Source organism: Hibiscus syriacus, unplaced genomic scaffold, assembly GCF_006381635.1.
Source record: "Hibiscus syriacus cultivar Baekdansim isolate YM2019G1 unplaced genomic scaffold, ASM638163v2 tig00111427_pilon, whole genome shotgun sequence".
Lineage (NCBI taxonomy): Eukaryota > Viridiplantae > Streptophyta > Magnoliopsida > Malvales > Malvaceae > Hibiscus > Hibiscus syriacus.
In genome coordinates this window covers 2,148,783-2,174,814 of record NW_024063088.1, presented here as the reverse complement: position 1 = coordinate 2,174,814, position 26,032 = coordinate 2,148,783, and the positions used below count along the sequence as shown (strand labels likewise).

Below are 26,032 nucleotides of genomic sequence, written 5' to 3'. Positions count from 1 at the left end.
GTCGAATTGAATAGGAGATACCAACTGATATTGATATTATCTCGAGTAAGGGCAAGTGTGATACCGATCACGTTTTCTTCTTGGGCAAAGGCAAATGTAATACTGATCACGTTTTCTTCTGTAATGAGCATTGTACAGAGTAGAAACATTTCAGCTATATGATCCATGTACAGAAAGATATCTATAGAATTCTTGCTTCTGGGGATGAAACGTACATGATAAAACCAAAATAGATGGAAACTCAGTTCATCTTGGCTAGCAATGATGATCCCAATAACAACGGGAATAACAGTAAGTCAGTCTCCCTTTCCAATGTCATCGATTAAACAAAAACTGATGTGAAAATAGTTTCATAATCCCAACAGTATGGTTGAAACTAACTGCAGGAACCTCAAAGAAATATTTTCAATTATCACTGATACAGAGAATGCAAAATTCAAAGCTGAGATCTTGAGGAACTGAACCCTAGATTGAGTAGTCTCCTGGGGATCATTTTTATTCATGCAACTGTGATGTAGCTTAACAAAGATCGCGCTATCATGTGACACATAGTTTTAAGAAGATTGGGTATTTGAAACCATACTTGCTGAATAAATATTTGTTCAACAACAGGACCCTAATACAACTACCTGATGAACGAATCAATTATGTATGGTTAGCTCGACTGTTACTGTTTCACCATTTTCATTCTTCATATATTTATGTCTCATTGGAAATATTTGTTCAAGCCAATGATCTTGACACAGGATGATATGGGCCTTCAGCATGCCCCAATAATTGCTAATACGAACGTTCAAAATACATCAACATTCTTGATTCTGATTGAAATGGGCTTTCAGAATGCAAAATTCAAAGCTGAGATCTTGAGGAACTGAACCCTGGATTGAGTAGTCTCCTGGGGATCATTTTTATTCATGCAACTGTGATGTAGCTTAACAAAGATCGCGCTATCATGTGACACATGGTTTTAAGAAGATTGGGTATTTGAAACCATACTTGCTGAATAAATATTTGTTAACAACAGGACCCTAATACAACTGCCTGATGAACGAAGCAATTATGTATGGTTAGCTCGACTGTTACTGTTTCACCATTTTCATTCTTCATATATTTATGTCTCATTGGAAATATTTGTTCAAGTCAATGATCTTGACACAGGATGATATGGGCCTTCAGCATGCCCCAACAATTGCTAATACGAACGTTCAAAATACATCAACATTCTTGATTCTGATTGAAATGGGCTTTCAGCATGCCCTGACATTTACTTCTTGTTAATCCGAGCCTTCAAAATGCCCCACATGGATATTTCTGAAGGAACCTTTAGAATGCACCAACATTTGCTGATACAGATGTTAAAAGTGTGCTCAACATTACTTCTTGTTGAGATGAGCCTCTAAGAATGCCCAAATATTCATATTGTTGGGAGCCTTCAAAATGCCCCAATATTCTATTTCTGGTTGAAATGGGCCCTCAAGATGTCCCTCTAGATATGTCTGAATTGGGTTTTCGAGATGCCTCAATTTTCTATTATGGTTTACTCTCGACGTCTGTTTGATTGAAATGTCATGATCCCCACGAGGTCCAATTTTGACAATGAACTGTTGTAGGTACTTGTAGCTTTATTCGTGCCCCAAATCTGTTTATTTTGAATACTCTCATTCTGGTGTCACTAAACAATAGTATCGTCAAGTAACTGGAGAAATTCTCTTCATGTTGTCACAAACTTAAGAAATACTCAATCATTCTGACAGAAACGTCTGAGATACGTGTCTTCTAAATGAGGTGACCATTTTCTGTATCTGGAGGGATCTAGTCAGACAGAGCAGTAAAAATAGCTTGGTAATCCATTCCAGGATGACACAGTGGCTTATTATCTTTCAGTGAAGGCCATCTCTGAAATATACTTTTCTGTGGGAGAGAAACCAATTTATGCGAACAGTAATCTGATGCAATAGAAAAACTACATATATAGTGGTACAGGCTCATCAAAAATCCACACCCATGCAACATGTTGATTTTGATAACAACTCATCTGATTATGAAGCGATCTTTCAGGATGATTTCACAGATATTGATAGTTCTTTCTGATACCGAGGAAATCCTGAATTCTGATTCTGATGAGGAGAATAAACTGTTATACTTGACAAAAATGGGATTCTCAGAGGCTGAGGCTTCAATAACCATTGAGATATGTAGTCCAGATTCATCAATTGCAGAATTGATAGATTTTATATGTGCTGATCAAATGGCTAAGGCTACTAACGCACTTCTTATGGTAGAAGATATGAAGCCATTATGCAATGATCCCAATTACAAGAAAGACGAAACTTGGGATATGATTTTTGAAAAGGAAGAAGCAGAGGAAGCTTGAAAAGAAGCTTCTTAATATGCAGTTCATCTTTCAATTCTAATGATTGGTTCTGGGGTTCCTACCGAACCAGATCAGATAACTCAAAGATCACTTCCAAAATATGCTATTGGGTCTTCTTATTTCTACTATGAGCAAATTCATCTTTCAAATCCAATAATTGGTTTTGGGGTTCATACCAAATCAGATCAGATAACTCAAAGAACACTTCCAGAAGATGCTATTGGGTCTCTTATTTCTACTATGAGAACGTGACACTTGCTCCAGTTAATGTTTGGACTGGAATATCACAGTACTTATTCGATGTAGAGCCAGAATTTGTATATTCGAAGAATTTTCAAGCTGCTACACTGAAAAGGGGCTATATTCATAATCTGCCAATTGAGAATAGATTTCCTCTTATCTTGTTTTCTCCACGCACTATACATGATATTTTTCCATTGACAAAGAAATGATGGCCTTCCTGGGATCTGAGAACAAAGTTGAACTGTTTACAAACATGTACAGGAAGTGCCAAATTGACAGAAAGATCCGTAAGGCTCTTGAAGCTTATGACGATGAGCCACCTTCGAGTGTCCAGAAGTATGTTCTTGATGAGTGCTGAAAATGGAATCTGGTATGGGTTGGAAGGAATAAAATTGTTCCACTTGAACCTGATGAGGGGAAAATGCTTCTAGGTTTCCCTAAAAACCATACATGAGGAGCTGCTAGAGACAAGTTCCCCAGTGATATCAATGTCCTGTCTCTTTTCTCTGGAATCAGTGATGCAGAGGTCGCCTTCTACTGTCTTGGCATATCTTTGAAAACAGATGTGCAAGAACTGAATGATGATCGGTTGCAATTGATAAGTAGATTTGGAAAATTCGACCTTGTCATCGATGGCATCCAGTGTAACAACCTTATTGGAAATCAGGATGAACTAGAAGATTTTTGTTGGTGCATTTTCTTGCAATGACTGCCACAGTGACTGTCTCTTCTGCTGCTCCAAAATACACACTGCCATATCCCACTCTTCCCTAACCATGGAAAGGTTTAGTTGATGGTAAAACTGGTTATCTCAACTTTTGGAATCCTGTACAGCATACAAATGTAGAATTTGTTCCAATGTCTTATTATGTGCCATATGTTCTCAAATTCGAATTTAGCAATCTTCTGAAGGACATAATGGATATCATCTTGAAAAAAATGATGATCGACCTAGAAGAAGTAGCAATGATGTATCAAGACTTGATCCAGCATCACGGTATAACCAGAGTGCAGGTAGTGACTTGTTCATGGCTCTATGATGTAATCTTCTAGAAAACATGGATTGATGGATGGGGAAAATAATTTTTCTGGTGATGCTTATTGCCCTCAGCATGAGATAAATGATAATCTTTCTTGATGAATTGCTAATAATGTCACAGGAGATCGTTACAAGTTCAATTCTCTAGACTTTCTGGCTTCTTGGACCACTTGCCTTAAAAAATGTGAAGTGCTTCATTATTCTGGCCTCGTTCATTTTTTTTACAACAGAGGTAGAATAAGCAACAATTGATTCAAGGACATTCCTCATTTGAGATTGTCCTATTTCAAAATGTTTTTTCTCCTTTCTTTATTGAAGAATGAAATAATTTTGTAAAGTATTACCCCTTTCAGGTTCACAATATAATCAAATCATAAACAATGAGTTTAATGAATATCAAATAAATCAACTACACTTTTAAATCATTCAAAAATCATAGTCCTATGGCAAGTGTCAAAACTATTGACTGATTTAAGGTGTAGGTGGATTATGGTAAAGTAGGTTCTTTTAAGTTGGTTCAGTATGTCGCTTTGGGCTTCCACTAACTTGAAGAAATGGTTGTTATGCTCATCTCGTAGAAATACTTCTTGATTACAGAATATCAGGAAATCTTTGGGATGTGTGGTGCTTCATTAAGAGCTTAAGATCATCTCTTATGTCGTTGTTGCACCATTCAATATTCGAGCCACCTTTTCAGGTTTTTAACTCGAATCCTCCTTTGGTTCTAAGATGTTATTTAAAAATTTATATCTTGAACCCTCCTTTTATCATTTTTCATATCATGCATTAAAGATTTTAAAAACCAATTTTTGTAAATAAAAATCAATATTGAGAGGCGGAATGAATTTTGAAGATATTCTCTCTTAATTAGATGCCTTCAATCTATTTTTGCTTGACTTGGATATGCCTTGCTGGGAATTTTTTCATCCTCTGGATCCCTCTAGACTGCCAAAGTTTGGATTCATTTCCATTTTTTCATATCTTCATCATTTCTTACTCTTCTTGTTGAATATGAATATCTGAATTAATTGTACTTGATCCATCTTGTAACTTGAGACTCCCTGGAGTCACCCATCTTGATTCAATTTCTCCCTTTTTTTTTCTCTTTTTCCTCATTTTTCCTTTTTCATCTTTTTTTTCTTTCTTTGCTGGATTTTTCTTTTTTCTTTCTTTGCTGGATGAGTATAAGACTTCAATTGCTTTGAATACCTTTTTTTCCTTTTTGTCCTTTTTTATTCTTCAAGTATAATATTTCTTGACAGAATCTAAGTTTATTTGGTTTCTCAAAACTTTCCCATCCATTTTTGCCAAGATCAACGCTTCTCGGAAAAGGTCTTTTTTACAACGTATGGCCCTTCCCAATTAGGCATCTATTTCCCCCGGAAATATTTATGTATAGGCAAAATCTTTTTCAGCACTAGATCATCCTCTTGGATTCTCTTGGATGTATTTTCTTGTCTGTTTCTAATGCATTTGCTCATGGTAAATAGCTTTCAATTGATTCTCATCAATAAGGTTTAATTGACTAAATCGAGCTTAGATACATTCAGTCTTCTCCAATTTTCCTCCTTTAGGATACAAAATGATGGGATCTCAACTTCAATTGGTAATACTACTTCCATCCCATAGGCTAAACAATAAGGTGTTGCCCCAGTAAATGTTCGCACAGTAATTCAATATGCATATAAGGCAAAAGGTAGCTTTTCTTGCCAATCCTTGTAAGCTTTAGTGGTCTTTGTAATGATCCTCTTAAGGTTCTTATTTGCTCCTGTAAATGCCCCATTCATCTTTGGGTGATATGACACTGAGTTGGCGTGCTTGATCTGTGCGCGAAGTTTAGTCATCTCATACATAGAAGTCCTTGTAAAATGAGGTATCTCCAAGGGGATGAATATTCAAGATTAACTTTACTTACATGAAAAAATGTAATTAATGCATGATATATTTACTTCAATTAATCACTTTTTCCTTCTTCTTGAGTATACCCTAATCACTCAAAATTATCTTCAATGAGTTGGTCCATGATGCCTCATCTCATCTCTTCTTGTAGTAAGATTCACGGATAATTGAAAGTTTGGTTCTTTTGAGGTCTTTTGGTTTATGATGGGTTTGTATTTGGAAGGACAAAAGTGTGACTTTTGAAGTCGTGTATGTGATGGAAGGTAGTATCATAAACCAATAAACATCTAGATTTGGTCTCTCAAAAGTAGGTAGAGATATTTCTTCAGAGTCTCAAATAATCGTAGTGTCCGGATTTGGTATTGTAAGGATCAAGTAATTGGCATTGGATGGGATATGGAAGATATAATTTTACCACTTGCCAAAGATCTATAATTCTTGAAAATTTAAAAGAATATTTAATCTACTTGATACTCAAGAATCTCAAGGTTAAAACTTGATTCCTTTCTCATAACCATAAAAGTAACACAAATTTATTTATTACACAAAATGCGGAGAAAGGGAACAAAAAACAAGTTCAAACAAGATGCTGAAAGTAGAAAGGTACTACAGTGGTAGATATCAACTTCACTTGTTTATGCCTCATTATAATGTTAGGTGTGTAATAGGACTAAGGTTTTTTGTCCTCATTTGCCCCCCATTTCTTGATCATCTTTTGTGTCAAATTCTTTGGATAAACTCTCAAATGTACAAATCTTTGCTTCTTCCTGATCAGTCTCTATCATCATCTTCTTCTTCCCCGAGTGGAAATTGGGCTCAATTTTATATTCAGAATAGCTTCCTTTGGTGATGAAAGTTTTTTTCTGATTCTGAATGCATCTTGCAGCTGTGATTGGAGTAGTATTCACTAGACTCTTATATTGCCCATTGCTTCACTTGTCCTCAGAACATCTATACAAATGTTTAAGGTTTTCTTCAGAGTTACATTTTCCCCATTCATTCTTAAACTGGTGGGCCAATCTCGAATTACCTCTCTTTTCATTTCTTTTTATTCTTTAGTATCAGAGAAGTATCAGGAGTTGAATCTATCAACATACTTCATATTCCTTTTTTGCCTTTTTTCTTTTCAATATCTTCTGCTGTATGATCTTATGCCTTGACCGTGTTAATTTCATTTTGGGTTTGAATCCCGGTTGTTTGATCAAAATGGATTGACTGTTAACATCCACTCTTATGATTTTATGAACCAAAAGGTCTTGAACTTGTCTTTTGAAGTTACCGCAATTCTCGATGGAGTGTCCTCAGATTCCAGCATGATATTCACAAAAGAATTTCTCATTATACCATCTCGGGTAAGGAGGCAACAAAGGCTTAGCCTGACATGGGCCAATAAGATGGGCTTTGAGTAACTCAGGATATAACTTGCTGCATAAAACTGAAGGAAACTTGGGTAGAATTTCCCCTGACATCACTGTCACATTACAATTATTTTCTTTGCTTTCTTGAAGACCTTGTGACTTACGATCTAGATGTTTGTTTTGTTTAGCTTTCTTCAATGGTACTGAAATTTCTTCTATGTTTCTCTTCAACTTGATCTTTGTATCATCTTCTGGGGTCATACCCAATTTTTGGAGATTTATCGAATTTCCACATTCCTTGGAAAAGTTCTGGTCATTTGTTTCCATTCTATCATCTACATTATTCATAATCCTATTCAAATCTTTCACAACAGGATCCTAAGGGTTTTTCTCATGTATCATAACATTCATCAGGTTCATCAGCTTGGTCATTTGCTCTTTTGAATCATCCTGAAACTTTTTAGCATGATCAGTCATTTCTTGCTGAGTCTTGATAAGTTGCTCTTGTAATTTCTCAATTCTACCAACCCTTGCTAAAATCTCATTCATGGCTATTATCCTTCTTTAGGAAGACCAAGTTAACTCCACTTTGATTCTGTCATGGAATTCTCCACGAATTATTCCACGTTGTCATGATTAAATGCATGTAAAATAGTTTGAAATAAAATGTAATTATGGAAATATGCAAATGTAAATACAAACGTAAAAATGCAAATGTAAATATATGAATGTAACAATAAAAATGCAAATTGTATAGTACAAAAGCAAATATAAGAGTATAAATGCACAATGAAAAATGCAAAGATGCAAAATGCAAATGCATGTATGAAAAGGTGTTACTCAAGAGTGATCATCTTAGAACAGATTTCATTGAACACAAAAGTTTCGGTATATCAAACAAAACTTTACATATAGGGATATCTTTCAATTCTAACTTCTCCAAAGCCCAGTTAGTTTCCATTCATGCTCAAAAGTTGAGTCTTCAGTCTGCTTCATCTCCTTGTAAAGTCAGCTAAATCTATCATTTAAGAACCATATTGCTTGTCTGGACTGCAACTTCTTCCATGACATTCTCTTTCATCTTCTGTGTCATTTCTCGGAGTTGCACATTTTCATTTGTAAGAGATCCTTTCTGTCCAAGAAGTTCTTGAACAAGATCTTTATATATGTTGCAGTTCTTTTTTCAGCTTGGTGACCCCTGTGATCCACTCTTCTGGGGTGCTTCCTAGGCCAGCATTTTGAAAGGCTTGACTGATCTTCTGAAAATCTTCATGCATGGTTTTCATTTCTATGCTTAATTTCTTGTTTTGGTCGTTCAAGTCCTTCAAATAACATGCTTGAGCTTCATAAAAACCTCCACTACTCTGAATGCCCTGACTGTTGTTCTTACCATAGACTGCTTTTGGTATCAATCTGGTAGGATCTTTGTGTAACACTTTTGGTATTAATATAACCGGTTCTCTATGTACAAAACTTCCCTCGATCCTCGTAGTTTCTTCAGGATGTTTTTCCTTAGCCGCATCATATTTTGTTTGATCATAAAACTTTTTGTCCATTTACGATTTCTTTCCAATTTGATGAACAGTCTTTCAAGTCAACACCTTTTGGTTATACCATGATCATGCAATGCAAACAAAAGAATATCAATATGAACAGATTAGAGCAATGTAACATGCATGAAAAAAATAAGAAAAAATAAAATAGTTAGTACCAACTAATGGAAAAAAAATCTATCTATCAAGGTATAAATCTTAACCTCATGCTTTCTAGTTCCATTCTTTGTTTGGAAAATTTAACCTAACCGCATGATTTCTAGTTTGCATGCATTTATTCAGGAAAAAGAATAGGAAATAAAATAAATTAAAAGCTAGAGCTTATTTCTCCTTTGTGTATACCTACTGACAAAATTTTGGCATGGTTTCAGATCGGGAGAGTTTCTAGGGTTTTATTATATGTAGGTTTTCAGTTCTAGGAGTAAAGGTACTCGAACTGTCCTTGTAGATGCCCCCTTGGGCTTCCAACCCTCAATCCTAGTCCATTACAGACTTAAGCGGACTGAGTTCAATTCGAGGGGACACATTTCTCTATGCCTGACACGGAAAATAAATTCTCACAAAGACATAGAGCATATGAACCCCGAAAGTTACTAGTTAGGTCTGACACGGAGAATAAATTCTCACGAAGACGTCGTTTTCACTCCCACTTAAAAGGGACAAGCTTGATTAGAAAGCTTATGTTATGCAATGCAAGTGTTGTGTGTGAGGAGAAATATTCAAGCCTTTGACAATTGATTAAATGAAAAATTTAATATTTGAAAATAAAGTAAAAATAAAAAATATAATAAATATTATGAAAATCATAAAATTTGAAAGAAAATAATTAAAAATTAAATAAATGAATTTTTAATTTCTAATTAATAGAGACAATTTATAATTAATTTTAAAGTTTGACAAATCCCCAGCGGAGTCGCCAAGCTGTCGTAACCGGTTTTCGTCCGGGCACGAATTTTTTACTTGGTGGGAAAAGTGATGTAAATAAATGGTTTTTAAAATAATTTGAGAGTCGCCATCGGCCTTTTGGATCAGGTAGGTCGAATACCTAAAAATCATCCTTTAAAAGAGTTTTTAAGAAAAACATCTATTAAAAGATAAAATGATCTGCGTTTTAACTAAAAATTCGTTCTTTTTAATAATAAAAAGGGATTCGTGGTCGGTTATGTTTAGGGAATGATCAACACCCCTACAACACCCAAAATTGGTACTTTTTAATTATAAATTGTCTCTATTATTAGAAATTTAAAAATTCAAAATATATTTAATTTATAATCCTATTATTTCAAAATTATAATTATGAAAAAAATATATTAATTTATATATATGTATAAATAAAATATTTATTTATTTAGAAATATCAGAAAATGACTTCTAGGTGCCTTAAGACAGCTCTTTTCTTCGATGTTAAAAATAAATAAATAATTAAAACAATTAATATAATTTATAAAATAAGATATTTATTTATTTAAAAATATCAGAAAATGGACATCCAGTTGTTTTAAGACTGCCCTTTCTTAATATTGAAAAATAAATAAATATTAAAACAGGATTAAAATAAGTTAAAAGTAATTAAATAAAATAAATATTATTTATTATATAAATATATATTTATGGCTAAATAATAATAATAATAGTAATAATAATTAAAAATTAACATATAACTAAACAATGAATAGAATTAAAACTATATATTTAAAATAAATAAAACTTGTAAAAAATAAATAAAAATTGAAATTAGTGACTAAATTATAACCTAATAGAATTAAATACCTAATTTATAATTAATTATTTAAAATTATAGGGATTAAACATGTTATTTTACTCATTTATTAATTTATGGACTAAAATAAAATTATATTAAATTCGAATGTCAAATTAAAATAAATTAAAACATGCTATTCAGATTAAAATATTAATTATTAAAATTAAAGGACTAAATATGTTATTTATCTAAAATATATATAATTACGGTTAAGGACTAAAATACATATATGTAAAATTCAAAAACCGAATTAAAAGAATCTAAAAATTGATTTAGTGACTAAAATATAAAGTTATAAAATTGATGGACTGCGGATGGGGTTTACCCATATATGAAATTACACATATACCCTCACCAAAACGGCATCGTTTTGATGAGGATATTTATACCCATTTAAGTCGGCCCCAAGGGCTACCCTTCTCACTTCTTCCTTTCTTCTTTTCTCTCTAACAGAGAGAAAAAATTTTTCTCTCTGTCTTCTCTCTAAACCCTCCACCGGAGGGAGATAAATTCTGGCCGGCAGTCGTACTACGGCACCGTCGACCACCGCTGACGGTGGCCAAAAAGTTTTAAAACCCACCAAAATATAGATCGGAACGTGCTAATGCCGATTCCGGTGTTCTTTTTCCCTAAAAAGCTCCCATTCGGAGCAAATCTACGAAAGTACCTTCGGTTTTTGAAGGTTTTTGGTGACGCTTGGAGGCCAATGGTGACTCCGATTGAGGTGTTGTATTCCTCGGTAAGTTTCTCTCGCTCTTCTCTTTTTTGTTTTGTTGTTTGCTTTGTTGTTTGTTGGTGTTTTGCTTCAATTTTTGGTCTCTTGCTCTCCGTCTTTGCTTTATGTGGCCTCCTCTGTTTTTGTTATCTCCGGTTCTTCCTCTCCATTCCTTTATTTTGGAGGTGAGTCGAGGCTTTTATAGAAGATCGACGAAACACTCCTCGGACCGGTCACAGAAGGGTTTCTCGGTGAGTCACCATAGAGCTCGACGTGGGGTGATGACGAGGCGTTTCTGGAGGCTTCTTTGAGGCGGTGGTGTCATGGCTACAGCGGGGTGGAACACTTGGAGGCGGCAGCTAGGCTCTTCTGGAAACATGAGGCAGCGACGCGCGGGGCTAGGGTTAGAAAACCCTAGCTGAAATGTTATAAACCCTAAAAGGGTTTGGGATCATCTGTTGGGCCATTCAGGTTGGGCCTGGATATTGTAAATGGGCTGTAATTTGGTTTTATATTTTTTTATTTAATAATAATAATAATAATATATTTTATTTAATAATATTAAAATAATAAAAATAATAGAAAAAAATATGTCTGCACATTCACTATCACACTACTTCATTGGTCAACTTATTTTTTCAATCAAATGTAAACCTTTATCAAACTATCCATATATGTATTCTTTCCAGTCAAAATAATTTATTCGTTATTTCCATCACTTATCAAACCTTCATTCTCATTCGTCCATAATACAATTCCTTTGGTTTGAATTCAACCATTCTATTTACCTTTGTCTTATAACTGATCACTGATATTCATATTCTTAAACCATTAATTAGTCTTTTAATATTCTCTAATTAACATTCATCCCCTACACTTGCTTCAACAATTACCAGATCTCAATACTCATCTCATCCTTTTAAAATACTTTTCCTTCTTAAATTTCATAACATCTAACAGAGCTTTTATCCCAATTCACAAAGGTTGTATTTAACCCTGACTTATTATCAATTAACTCATTGTTTAATCTTCCAATATCAGACCCTACTGCTTTAGTCTATCCGACTCTCATCTGATTTGATTCTCTGACGGAGAATACAACTAATTCATATCTGGTTTAAAGTTAAAAACCATAATCTCTACCTTTCTTTGAGGGTGCTTAACTCTATGAAGCACTAATTCTCTTAATCATCTGAGATTTTTGTTCTCCAATCCTTTTATTCTTAGCTCTCTCTAGAGTTTTAACGCGATTAACCATTTCTTGAAATGAGAACAATTTCAAAACCCGGAACACTCTTTTAAATTAAGGCGCAAGCCCTAAACAACCAATCACATATTCTTTCTTATCCTTCTCAATAAAAATCAACTCAACAATAAATCTGTTTAACTTATTAAACTTATATTCATACACATGCATGTGTAATTTCCTTGCTTCAAGCTCATATATTCGAGCTTCTTCGTTTATAAATTGGTTATCGATTTACTTATTCTTGTACTGTTATATAAACAATAATCACATCACTTGATATTTTAACATTCTTATGGTGACATTTGTCTACCATAATCTAGCTTGCTCACATAGTAACAAAACTATTCAATTCAACTTCCTCACATAGAAGAAATGAATACCTTCTAACATTATCTACATATCATTTAACCACAGGTCTGTAATAACAGAACCTTCCTCAAATTCACCTTTAAAATCGGGTGCTCTTAACTATTTTCGATACATTCATTCTATAAATCATAGAAGCATAAAAATTGAAAACACATCATAATATCATTCATTATGAAACATTCTAATCTTATACAAGCACTCCCTGACGTTTTTCGCTCTTCTCCCTGTCTGGCCAGGGCAGGTGAATGCTATTACCTTCAGTCTATTTCCTTATGCTTCACTTTGTAAACTCTTATGATCATACATCTAATATAACATAACATTTTAATTCTATTAGCAAGATAATAGACTCCTTACACTATCAGTTCAGAAACTTTTTCACTTTATGTTGACATATACTTTTTAAAACACTTTTGACTTCGTTTTTAGCCTAGAATTAACAAAACCGTAGCTCTGATACCATTAAATGTAACACCCCAACCAGTACCCGACCCGAATACGAGTCTGATATATCACATTGACTTTTAAAAATGATATTCTTATAAAAATATCAAAACATTTGAACTCATTTTACGAAAATATCACAATTATCTATTAAATTATGTTTCGTATAAAATTTCCATTTACATATACACATTCAAAACATTATAAAAATTAATCATATGATTTCACAAAACCATTAAAACATATCGGATTCAAATCTTTTATATTACATTCCAACTAAATTCTATATAACCAAATACATGTAATTCAACTACATTTCTGATCTGATCTTTGGTAAGGAGAACTGACCTATCTTGTTCCTCTTTACTTCTCTTTTCGCTTTCCAAACCTACGTGTTAAACAATCACGTGCTAAGTTGATGACTTAGTGAGGCATATAAAACATATAGTATAACCATATACCATTCATATAAACAAAAGCATACATATGCAAATACTATCATATCATATAAAACATATCTCTCATTGTATAACCAATGCACACATATACATTTATCATGAACATATTTATCAGTAATCATCTTATCATTACTAATTCCTTTTTAATCATATAAGCATATGTTGAATCTTTCCATATACATCATGGAACATATATATCATTTCATAACAAAACATACATAATATCGTATAATCATATAATGCACTTTGTATCATAAAAACAAACATATACATCATATATATATATATTGTATTTGATATTATTTCTTTATTAGCCCATGGTACACTGGTGAGAACGGAAGGTATGTGAGCACATTGAGGTTGTGCACTAATGTTGTCACCACAGCTCGTATAAGTCCACTGAGTGGCATACAAAATTTGTCCCGAATGACCACTGTATTGTCCCGAAGGACCTATGAAACCCTCGACTCTTGGCATGCCAACTATACCTATAGCTCTCGTATCATATAACATGGGCATTATTATTTATCATTTCACATATTCATATAAGCTCATAGCTTTGTTCACATATGCATGTAATCATGTAATTTCTTTCATGTAATTCATGTCACTTATCATATGAATTCATATTCATATGTCACATAGCTCGTATCACTTTGCATGAATTCACATAAACATATATATATCATCTATGTTTCATCACTTAATCTCATATCGGATATAACATGCTCTATCCTCTTATGTTCACATGACATATAATGCATACAAATTGTATTCACATAATATTTTAAAAGTTACTTCTTACTATAGTAACTCCATCATTGGCTCATCACAAGCCAATGTTCATTCTAAAAGCACAAATTAAATTGCACTCACCTTAGCCTTGCTTTGATTCGATCATAATCCTTTGATTATTCCGGAACTTGTTTAGGCTCAATATCTACATAATTATACATATCAATAATTCAATTGCATACTCTAATCTTCCAATTATTATACTAAAGGAAAGACCAATTTCATTTCTTGTATAAAATAGGTATCGGTACATCCCTAACTGAGGTATAGATACCCTGTCTATGGTATAGATACCCTGGTAACATTCTAGAAATTTTTCATCTTCAGGGGGGTATCGATACCCCCTATAGGGTATCGATACCATACTTACATTCTGTAATTTTTTGTTCAAGAGGGGTATCGATACCCCTTCATAGGGTCTCGGTACCCTATGACCATAAATTATATTTTGAGCACGAAAATCACCTCATTTCTGCTCAAACACTTCATATTTCATTCCTTCATATACTTAACTCATCTACTCATACTTGAACTCATTAATACTCATTCAATACATCCTTAACTTCAAAATCCACTCCTCAACATAGAATTCAAGAATCATACCAAATTTTCAATATGTTCTAAATACAATTATAACACTTCATATCTCTCAATTAAGCTGATGACAAGTCAAATTTAACTTCAAATTCAACTTATCAACTCTATTTCAAGATTTCACTCAAAAACTCCAAATCTTTAATCTTCTCTAACTCCTTTATCTTTTAATTTTAAGATTACTTAAGCTTTCCTTAAGCTTAGTTATCATCTAATGATCAAAACCCAACCTTTTAATTCAACAAATAATCAACAAAATATAAAACTCACCTTTGCCTTGGAGCCTTCACTGGAGGAAGAAGATGAAAGAAGAAGAAGATGAAATGTTTTCATATTCCACGTTTTTATCTCCTATTAAAATGGATAAAAATATCTTTAATGTCAATTGACCATTTTGCCCATTAATTTTCTTAATAATTACTATAAACTTTTAGGAAATATCTCCACATAAATCATTGAACTATTCAATTTATCCACTTTAATCACCAAATTCTGAAATTTTACAATTTAATCATTAACCCGTAATTTGGGATGTTACATGTTGACTCAAAGGAGTGAAAAGAAAAGAAATGGATTGTATTCCTTAAAGAATGATGACGTGATTATCAACTACAAAAAGGAAAGGTTAATGTGGTGGCTGATACGATAAAGCCGAAATACATTTCTATTCTAAAAATTTTGAATACGCCATTGTCTTTAAAGAAAGATGGTGTTTTGATTGTATAATTAAATTTAAAGCCTATGTTGTTAGATCGAATAAAGGATCTAAAGAAAAAAGATGAAAATTTTGTGCTTGTCAAAGATAGAACAAGCAGGAAAAGGAGAAACTAAAGACTTTAAGTTTAAGTCTGATGAGTGTTTATATTATCGAAGAAAGAGTTTCGAAACAGGTATGTAAAGAGTTATCTTCGAGCTTCTTTCTAAATGGTTGACATGTCAGCGAGTTATAGTAAAGTATCAAGTGCCTTCTGAATTATTGTAAATGATTTCTATCCCTTAGTGGGAGTAGGAACGAGTTAAAATGGACCTTGTAATGCGAAAAGATCATTTAAGTGTTGACAAAAGTCTTGCGCATACTTGAGAAGAAAGTTGGATCAGTGACTTATCAACTAAAAGTGTCTCCGAAAATGGACAGGATCCTTAATTTTTTCTTTTATGTGTCGATGCTCAGGAGGTATCGATAAGATTCTTCGTATTTTGTCACCCCAGATGAAATATAGATTTGGCCAAATTTGACTTATGAAAAAGAATCAGCACTTATTAAAGTTCTACAAAGAAATCAAAGTGAAAAACCTACATTCTTGTCTATTTACATCAGGTAAAACCCAAAATTTTGGTAAGTGACCAAATTGTAAAATTTGAAAGTTAAGTGGCCAAAGTATAAACTTTAGAAAAGTTTAGGAACTAAAATGTAATTTTAAAAAGTTATGTAATTCGGCCCTGTAAATGAGTAGTTTACCCCCTAATAATGACGTTTATGTGGAATCAGATTTTTTGTACGAATTTGGTATTAAAAGTTATAAAGTGATAAAGTCTAGTAAAAAGTCGGTAAATCGGATCGAATAAAAATTTTGGAAAATTTTTAAGTATGATAAATTAGGCTTAAAAATATTATTTCCACATTTTAAAATGATGGAAAATAATATGGAGCATTGGAATTGAGGATTTAATTCCACGTTAAATTTGGATCGTCGGGTTAAAGTGGTAAGATTGTAATTTTTGGGAAATTGCAAGGGCAAAATGGTAAAGTGGGAAATATTTTTTTCATCTTTGACTTTGAAATATGATAAGGTTTATGAGTCTTGGTATTAAGGTAAATATTAAGTTTCATTAAGGGTAAATTAGTAAAGATATTTTAATTTTAAGGGTAAATGGTAATTTAGCCTTTAATGATTTTTAATTCATTAATTTATAAAGAAAGATGAAGAATTATAAAGGATATTTCTTCATTTTCACCAGCATGGACGTGAGTTCCTCCCAAAGGAAAGAAAAAAAATTGTTTTCCATTTTAGAGCCATTTTCCTTTGGATTTCGGATTATGCCGTGAAATAGAAAATTGTTCTACGCGAGAAACGCTATTTTTTTGTACCATTTATGCTTGCTAAACTTTCTTTATTTCAAAGATCCCAAATCCTAGGGTTTGAGTTCACATTTGGGTTCATGAATTTGATGATGAATCTTGATGTTTTTGAGGTTGTAGATTCATTTTCAAGCTTGTTTGATGATTAAAACATGTTCAATCTTCCTAGAAATTGTTCTTTAAAATTTGGCCAAATTATTGAGTTATGTAACTTTGTGTTTTGATGAAATTTGATTAGGGCTTTGATTGTAGAGATGATTTAAGGTTGGATGGAAGTTGATTTCATGCTTGAATCGAATCAAAATCAAGAAAAATCATGAAAACCTAGTTTTGGAACTTTGAACCATTATGCCTTGCTCTTAAAAGAAGAGGAAAATTCTGGAAAAAAAATTATGTAAGGGCTGGATATATTGTAGGAAGTATTCTACAAGCCTTAGAAAAATTTTGGGGACCATTCTATAATTTTTGAAAAGTTAGGGGACCTAATCAAAAATTTTTGGAAAATTGTGGAGTGTTGTGTAATTGTTTAATAGTTGATGTGATATGCTATAAATTAATGTTTGAGTGTTTAAATTGAAGTTAGGATGTGAAATTTGATTATTTTGGAAAGCTTGTAAAAGTTGAGGTTTAAATTACAAATATGGAAAGCTTGGGAGGTCAAGTGAAAGCATTATGTGAATTTGGATTAAATGTTACTTGAGTGGTCAATTAGAAGTATTAAGGTCAACATTTATGTTGTGACATGGAAATTGTATCGAATAAGAACCGAAATATTTGTTAGAAATTTATTTTCCAAAGTATGCCTATGCTAGTAAGATTCTAACATTTGGTTTGAATTTGTGTATGTTTTGTAATGATGTCCATTTAAATTGAGTGCTTGAAATCAAGATCAAGCAATATCAAAGCTAAGGAAAAGCTTAAGGATGGAATGTGAAATCCTAAGGGAAGTTTGCAAGCTAAGGACACCAGGTGAATACAAATTTAATTTGTACTTAAGTTATTGAACAAACATTGGCTTGTGATAAGCCAGTTACAGAGTTACTATTGTAAAGAGTGACTCCTAAAACGTTATGTTATTTGTGATGCATGCATATATGTGCATTTGGTGAGTTAATAGAATTAGTGAACAAGTTGAAAATGTAAATTGGTGAAACCTGGTTAGAATTTATGTTCTGGACAGTAAGTTTAGAAAATCACCATAATATCTAAAAGAATGATTAGAGGATGCTTTTTATACCTTTGGACTAATATATCAGTCTAGTTTTTTTTAGAACAAACGGAAACCGATTTCGAGGTGTATAAAAAATAAGAATTTTTAACCGATGATAAGTCAGAAAATGGGGCAACAAATTCTGCTCAAAATAGACTATGTAGGTCAACATTAAAAATTCACCATAAATTGTACAAATTGAACTAGAAGGATTTCTTTATATGGATAGATTCTTATTTGAGTCTAGTTTCTATTGGTATAAACGAAATAATTTTTGAAGGTGTATATTATTACATAATAATATTTCTTTAAAGGTAGTGCAAACTGTCAGGATATGAAATTATGCCAAATTTTGGGATTTAACCAAATTAGAAGCAAATGATCAAGTTAAAGCTTAGTGAGGCTTATATTTTGACTTGCACATAATGTCTAAATGAGTGAAATGCATGAATAACATTATACATGGATGTTTTATACATCATTGGGTAGGACTTGTGATAAGTCTACCTTTTTTATGTTGAAGTGATATTTGTCATTTATAATATATTTGGCATATTCTAAATATGTCAAAGGTTGAATATAAAGTGCATTGATAACTGATCGTTACATATGATGTTATCATGAACATATATGATATTTATCATGAATGATATTTTGGTTATTAACTGCCCATTGTTAAATGGTTTTGATATACTTTTCCATTGATGGATAAAATAAAAGTAGACTATATGCCCAAGTACGTTATTGAGGGTCAGTGGTATTAATGGCTTGCCATAGAATCTAGCAGTTTCATATTAGGTAGCACTAGAGTGTCTAGAGAAGGTACATAGTGCATGCCTCAAAGTGTCTAGCGAAGACACACTGTACAAAACACTATGGTGTACAAGGTGGGTAAAGCCTGACCTCGATACTACGGTGCATTATTAGGTGAGCAAAGCTCGACCTTAGCATTGCAGTGCAATATTTGACTCCTATATCGGGGTCCTCATACAGTTATACTTTGGACTATGGTTTATTGGTTAATAAATAATAAACAGACAAATAATATTACGAGCTTATGGGATAAACGACAAGTATATTGGTAAGAAACTTTATATTCGGTTATATCATGTTAACTTATGGTAACATGGTTGGAATGCAGTAAAGTGATCACATTGCATTGAATTTTATTTCTCATTTATATTTATATGTTGCATTGCTTTGAATATTTATATGATTGCCTCACTAAGCTTATACTTAGCGTGTGATGATTTTCATGCTTAGGAAAAAGGAGGAAAAGTAGTAAGGATCTGAGTTTGGTATCAATCACCAAAGAAATATTTACAGATAATAATGATGACATCCTACTGTGTTCTAAAAGTTCTAGCTGGCATGTATACGAGAATGAAATGTTTACAATTTCTTAATATAGTTAATATTAAATATAATTAATAGTATGAATAAATATTATGATATTAAACTATGCTAAAAACTAAATTGGGTTTAAATCAAATGTGTTAGATAGTCTTATTTATTTTATGAAACATAGCATAACTGTCGATCACTGCTTGAAATTGGTTTTGAATTGGTAACCAAAAATATTATATTACGATTTTTCTCTGAATAATTATTTTATTTTATGAAACTACTGATGTTCGAATGAAACCAAAATTTTACTCAGTTAAATTCTAAAGAAATGTTTGAATATATGATGTGACATTTGTATCTCGTATTGATTCGCGTATACGGATTATGGGTGTTACAATTCTAAAACTCGAACTTTACCCAAATTTAAATCATTGGTTCGCTCTGCAAACTTAAGAACCATTCCGAAAAAAACATTTTAGCATAATATTTGTGTCTATAATTATAATCATGGTCTTCTTCATATTGCCATATGTATAACATGAAATATACCTGTCAAGTAGAATAATGATATATCTAACACGAAATACATCAAATTGCAAATATGTTCATATAACAATCACTTTAGGAGTTTTTAGCAAATATATTTACACTAAGAAAATTAATAATGACTTGTAACTACTAGATGTAATTTCAATTAACTAAGGTGATTGATGTCCCGAAATCATTAAACAAACAAATTAAGCCTATATAACTTAATAAAATAATATTAAACATGATATTTCTAAAGGCATGATCTTTACATAATTAATAATCATTACAATGATGACAATAATAATAATAATATCATTACTAATGATCATGAATATAACAATAATGTAAACTATTAGCCCCATGGTACTCTTTCGAAGAATGGATAAATGAATTCATACGTTATTGCCAATACTGTAAATAGTAAAATAATAGTGATCAATTTCTTTATCATTGTCTGGACAAAAGTTCAATCCAATCATCATCCCTCCATTATTGATAAAATCAAAGTTTTATAATATCCGACAAGTATTGTGGATTCCATGGCATGTCAATCGTGTCCCGAACTCAACAAGACAATTATAGATATAATAATCATGGTAAAAAATACTTACCTATGAATATGATTGAGCTCATAGCTCTAGAATGAACATATAGTCACATAGATTCGATTTTGTCATGAATGTATCTCGGTAATCAATACATACGTATATACGTCAATGATTTTTCCACAACATTTCAACATGCAATATCATAGCAATAAGCATAAAGCTTGTCAATACTTATCATATCAATATTTTCATCTTTGTTTTTCTAACTGAGTCAATATCATATACGTAATATTACCTACATAGTTATTATCATTCAAACATAAAAAAACACAACAAAAATGATTATACTCATCTTAGTTGAAGCTTCTTAATTTTGACTCGATTTATGAACTACAGCAAGTTTAGTCTTTGGTTCTAATTTTAGGTAATATGAAAATTATGAATAGAAAAAAGGAAGACTAAAATTGGGAGTTCACGTGTGAAATAATAAAAAGAAGAACCCGTGAACAAAGCACAGATTCCAAGCGAAATAAAGCAACAAAACCCTGCATTTCACCACCCGACATCACCCTATATATCCACTATACGACAACTTGGATTGTTCATCAGCATTAGCATTATAATTAGATTGAGACCCGTGACTCATTCTTTATTAGCAGTGCCATCTCACCCATACATACGGTAGTATCTCACACTTCCATTGTTCTGATATCGATCTCTACTAATTCCTGCTGATGATCAACTGGTGGATTGAATTTAATGATTTTTTTGATCCACTTTGACATATTGTTTAGTACTAACTATTCACATCACATGCCAGTTTTCATGTAGAATTTTCTGCTGTTGTTTTGGAAGGTATCAATTTTGGCACTTGGGATTGAAGTTTAAAATCAAATAAAGAGAGCATAACTGAGTTGAAGTTTTTACTCATTTGACAGATCAAATGAAACTATCTAAGCAACCAAGCCATTACAGGGACTATGATTTGTGATTAAGGGAAAGAAGAAAATGAGACATTACAAAGAAAACCAGGTGGGAAATTTAGAAAGAAAACTTCATTTCTTTGATCTCGAAACCCTTCTGATCAAAACCAACAAACAAAGCAGACGATACAACACAAAGAACCCAAACAAGATGTAGATGTTGGTCCATCGTTGTCTCTCATGGAGCCCTTTCTTTTGTAACACATCGGCTCCGGTTACCATGCAAATCTTGGTTTCATTGTACCAAAGAAAACAACTTGATACAAGGCAAGAATACTCATTAATAAGAAGCGCATCAAGGGCATACTTATACATCGAGAAAAAGTGCATGAATAGCCAGTACTTGGGCATTCTATCCTTGGAGATGAAGTAGCCGGAGAAGAGGAAAAAACAGCCCAGAAGTACCGTTACAAGCGACGTTCCGGCTATATAATTTGGTGTAAGAGAGCTCAAGAAGAGGACAAATGAATTCGCCATTAGAACAATGATCCAAATGACCAAAACGAAGTAAGCAAAAGCTTGCCATGAAGCACATAGACCCACTAGGAAGTAGACAGAGATTGAATATATGATCGCAATGGAAAGCAGATATGGCAAGAAGACAAGGGTATTTTGCAATGAGGTAAGACGAGAGTCTATAGACCCCACTTGATGTTTCCCTCAGCAGAATTGGTCTTTCATTAAGGAAGATCCGAAGGGTTTCGGTTGTAGAAGAGAGAAGGAAAGTGAGAGTGAAGGCAAAGAGACCTAATCTTTTCTCTATACCTTCCTTGTCGTAGCCAATATTAATGTAGATTGTGCTTAAAACAAGACCCACAATAAGAGCTTCTAATGCATTGGTTAAAAGAAGCTGCCTTGTTCTGTAAATAATCTTCCAAAACCTATTATACAGAGAGTAGATTTCATGTAGTCTGGAGCTTCTATACCTGATATCAATTGCTTCGTTATTGTTGGGAGCTACAATAGATTCTTGTGGTGATGGAAGGAGTGATGGGGGTGTAATTGGTTTGCTATCATGCAGCTGGTTCAATATTTCCATGGCATACTCAAGGGCGTTGAGCTGAGGAGCAACAGTGAACCCGTTGGAGTTTAAGAATGCTTGAAGTGAAGAGAGTGTACCATGCTGCACAACCGTCCCTTTCGACAGCAAGAGGAATCTATCGATGGTGGAAAGAATCTTGAAGCTCGGTTGATGTATGGATAAAACAACAGTGCGGTGACGTGAAGCAGCTATTGATCTGAGGATCTGCATTACATGGAAAGCTGAAGTACTATCAAGGCCTGAAGTGGGTTCATCAAGGAGTAAAACAGCAGGGTCATGGAGGAGACTTAGACCTATTGAAATGCGCCTCCGCTCACCACCCGATAGCCCATGAGCTAGCTTGGTGTAGACAAGTGCGTTAGCGTTAGCTCCGACAGAAGAGATGAAACAATGGTGTCGATATCTGATGTTTTAGGGTCAAGAAGCCGAGCAGAAAAGGCAAAAGTTTCCGCTACAGCGAGCAGCGGTAAGCATGCTTCATTTTGAGGAACATAAGCTGAGAGCTTCCGAAATGAAGAAGGGTTGATAGGAGTGCAATTGAGTAAAAGAGCACCGTTTGTTGCTGACGTCCGAGTTGCCAGAATATCAAGGAGAGTTGATTTTCCGGCTCCACTGGGACCGACGATGGAGAGGATTTGTGAGGGGTTGGCGGTGAAGGAAACATCACGGACGATGTAAGTTGGTGGTGTTGAAGTGCAAGTGTTGAAGCAAATAGTCCCTAAGGGAAGTAGTTGAGGTGGTCGATTTGGTATAACAGACTGAGGATGCTGTCAGCGTATATGTTTTGAGCGGTGGTGACGGTGGCGGAGGGGATGAGGTGGCTGATTGACCTTCCATGGAGGAGGCGGAGGGATTGGCTGAAGGCAGAGGATTTTGTAAATAGAGAATGGGGTGCGGAGAGGTTGGATGGTGGCAGTTTCCATTAAGAGTATAATGTTAGGGGAGAATAAGAAGAATGTTAATTAAAAAGTTAGAAGGGTGACCCTTGGTACACACTTTTAATTAAAAAGGGATATATTAGGGATAGACCTAGGGATAAATGATAGTAATTTTTAAAAATTTTAAAATTTAAAATTAATTTTTAATTTCTAAAATTTTATAAATTCATCTTCTAAAATTTTATGGATTTAATTATGATGTAACTTTAGACTAAAGGATTATTAATGATAAATTTATTATTATGATTTTTATGAGCAATTTATACCTAGGAGGAGGGGAAGGAGAATTTTGTTTCTGATAAGTATTGAGCACACAACTAGGGAGAGAGAATGTGTTATCTGATAGTTTTTAACCATTTGGTCTAGAGATTGTTGACATTAATGATTTAATTTTAAAGGAATTTGAAGGGTTAAAAGCTAGATTTGTTGATTTTTAGATATTTTCTAGTGAAATAGACATTAAATTCGTGTTCAGAATGCAAAAAAGGCGTGAACAATAAATTTTGGGGTCTAACAGTGGTGATTGACAATAACAATGGTGAGTGGTGGCAACGACAAGAGATTTTAGTCGAATTCAATGGTCAATTTGATATTTTATTTAAAGTTGAGGGGTCAAATTGATACCTCATCTAAAGTTTAAGGGTAAAATTAAAAATTAACCCCTTTGACTAACATGCCAAGTCATTAAGTTAACTGAAGTTAACGACTTAGTGACCAAAATGTAACAATCGATAACATAAATGATCAAAATTTAATAAATCGATAACGTAAATGGTCAAAACTTAGATTTTTAGAATTTAATGAGCAAAAGTATACAAATATGAAAGAAAAGTGATCAATCCAATAATTTACCCTATAAATTTCGTTTCTTTTTCTTATCCAAAAACCCTCAGTATTTTAACTAATTAGCCTTTGCCACTATACCCTCAAAAGTATCCACTAAAATATTTTGTTTTGAATAGTATGATGATTCCAAGATAATATTTGTTCACAATCTTTTTTTTAACCATTGACGATGCGCACATGCTATGTTAACATAGCTACTCAAAATCAATACCTTAAGAAAAAAATAATGCCCACTTTAACCAATTAAGATTACTCAATGTTATACACTAAAATATTTAATTAAACTAAAGTCAAAATTTTCTTCATTTTCATTTTCGATTACTCATGTCATAATAATTTTATAATCATAATAATTTTAATTTTTTTTATTAATTTATATAATATATTGTACAAGTTTATAAGAGAAACAATCCTTTCAATTTAATCCATTTCATTCATAATATTATAATTCAAACATATATTGTAAAAGTTTACAACATAGACAACCCTTTCAATTTAATTCACTCTATTCATAATATTATAATTCAAATTCTAGGATAACATGATATATCATCTCACTAGACCGACCAATAATTGATTGATGATAAACTTCTTTAAAATTAAACTAGTATTATCAAATGCCAACATACCAACAAAATGTTTCACTTCTCCACCATGAACGACGAATAATTATATTGTACAATAGCTTAATTTAAAGTTAATTTAAGACAGTTTTCAACTTAAAATGTTATCATGTTCAATCTAAAAAGTTGTATAAATTTATAACATTTTTTTTGTTGTAATTGAGAAGTTACAGTGCGGGGAGATTTAGGACTTACAACCAAAATGTTATGAATAATGTAACATTTTCAAACTAGCTCGTATCACACTCCTGACTTTGGCTGGTGAGTCTCCCAACGGAGATTTTCTGCATACACAACCTCGAACTCAAGATTTACTTAAACGATATCAAGGTGTTTATCACTTAAATCAACCACATTGGTTGTTATACTTTTTATTTATACATTAATAATTGATTTTACATTAGTATTTTATCAACACCCCCTTAAAAAAAATATAAATATTTAATATTTTACCCCTTAATCAAGTTATTAACAAATGACATATTCAGTATGATCATTTTATACTTGTAGAACTTGTTCGTATTGATTCAATTAAAACCTAGTTCTAATATATTACAAGTAGTACGAATAAATAAGATTTTAGATTCAATCTATCCAATGGAGAAATCCAATTTATTATTTAAAAATGAATTCCTGCAAGAATTTTAAATAATAATAATGTCAAATAAACCAATAATTTCATTATATTTAAACTACAACCTCCCTCCTACAGCTGCTAATTAATCACGAGATCACAGTTTCTACTTGACGACAATTCTTCTTTTTTTTTCTTCGCCAATTTTCCAATCCGTGACTTTTCTCCTTTGGCATATGCACACACAGATGGGGATGGGAAAAAAATCTTACTCGGACTTGAAAAAATTGATTGAAATTAACTTGAGTTGAATTTCAAAACGGTGATAATTTGAAATTAGTTCGAGTCTGAATGTTGATCTAAATTCGAATTGGACCTGATTATTTTAGATATGAACCCGTCTTGAATCTGATTTGAGAATGACCTAAATTCCAACTTATCCAAATTTTTAGAGTATA

General features: G+C 32.7%; 1 pseudogene; it reads right to left on the bottom strand.

Moving 5' to 3' along the window:
- Window positions 1-11,523: 11,523 nt before the first annotated feature.
- LOC120163075 lies at window positions 11,524-23,562 on the bottom strand (annotated as a pseudogene).
- Window positions 23,563-26,032: the final 2,470 nt, after the last annotated feature.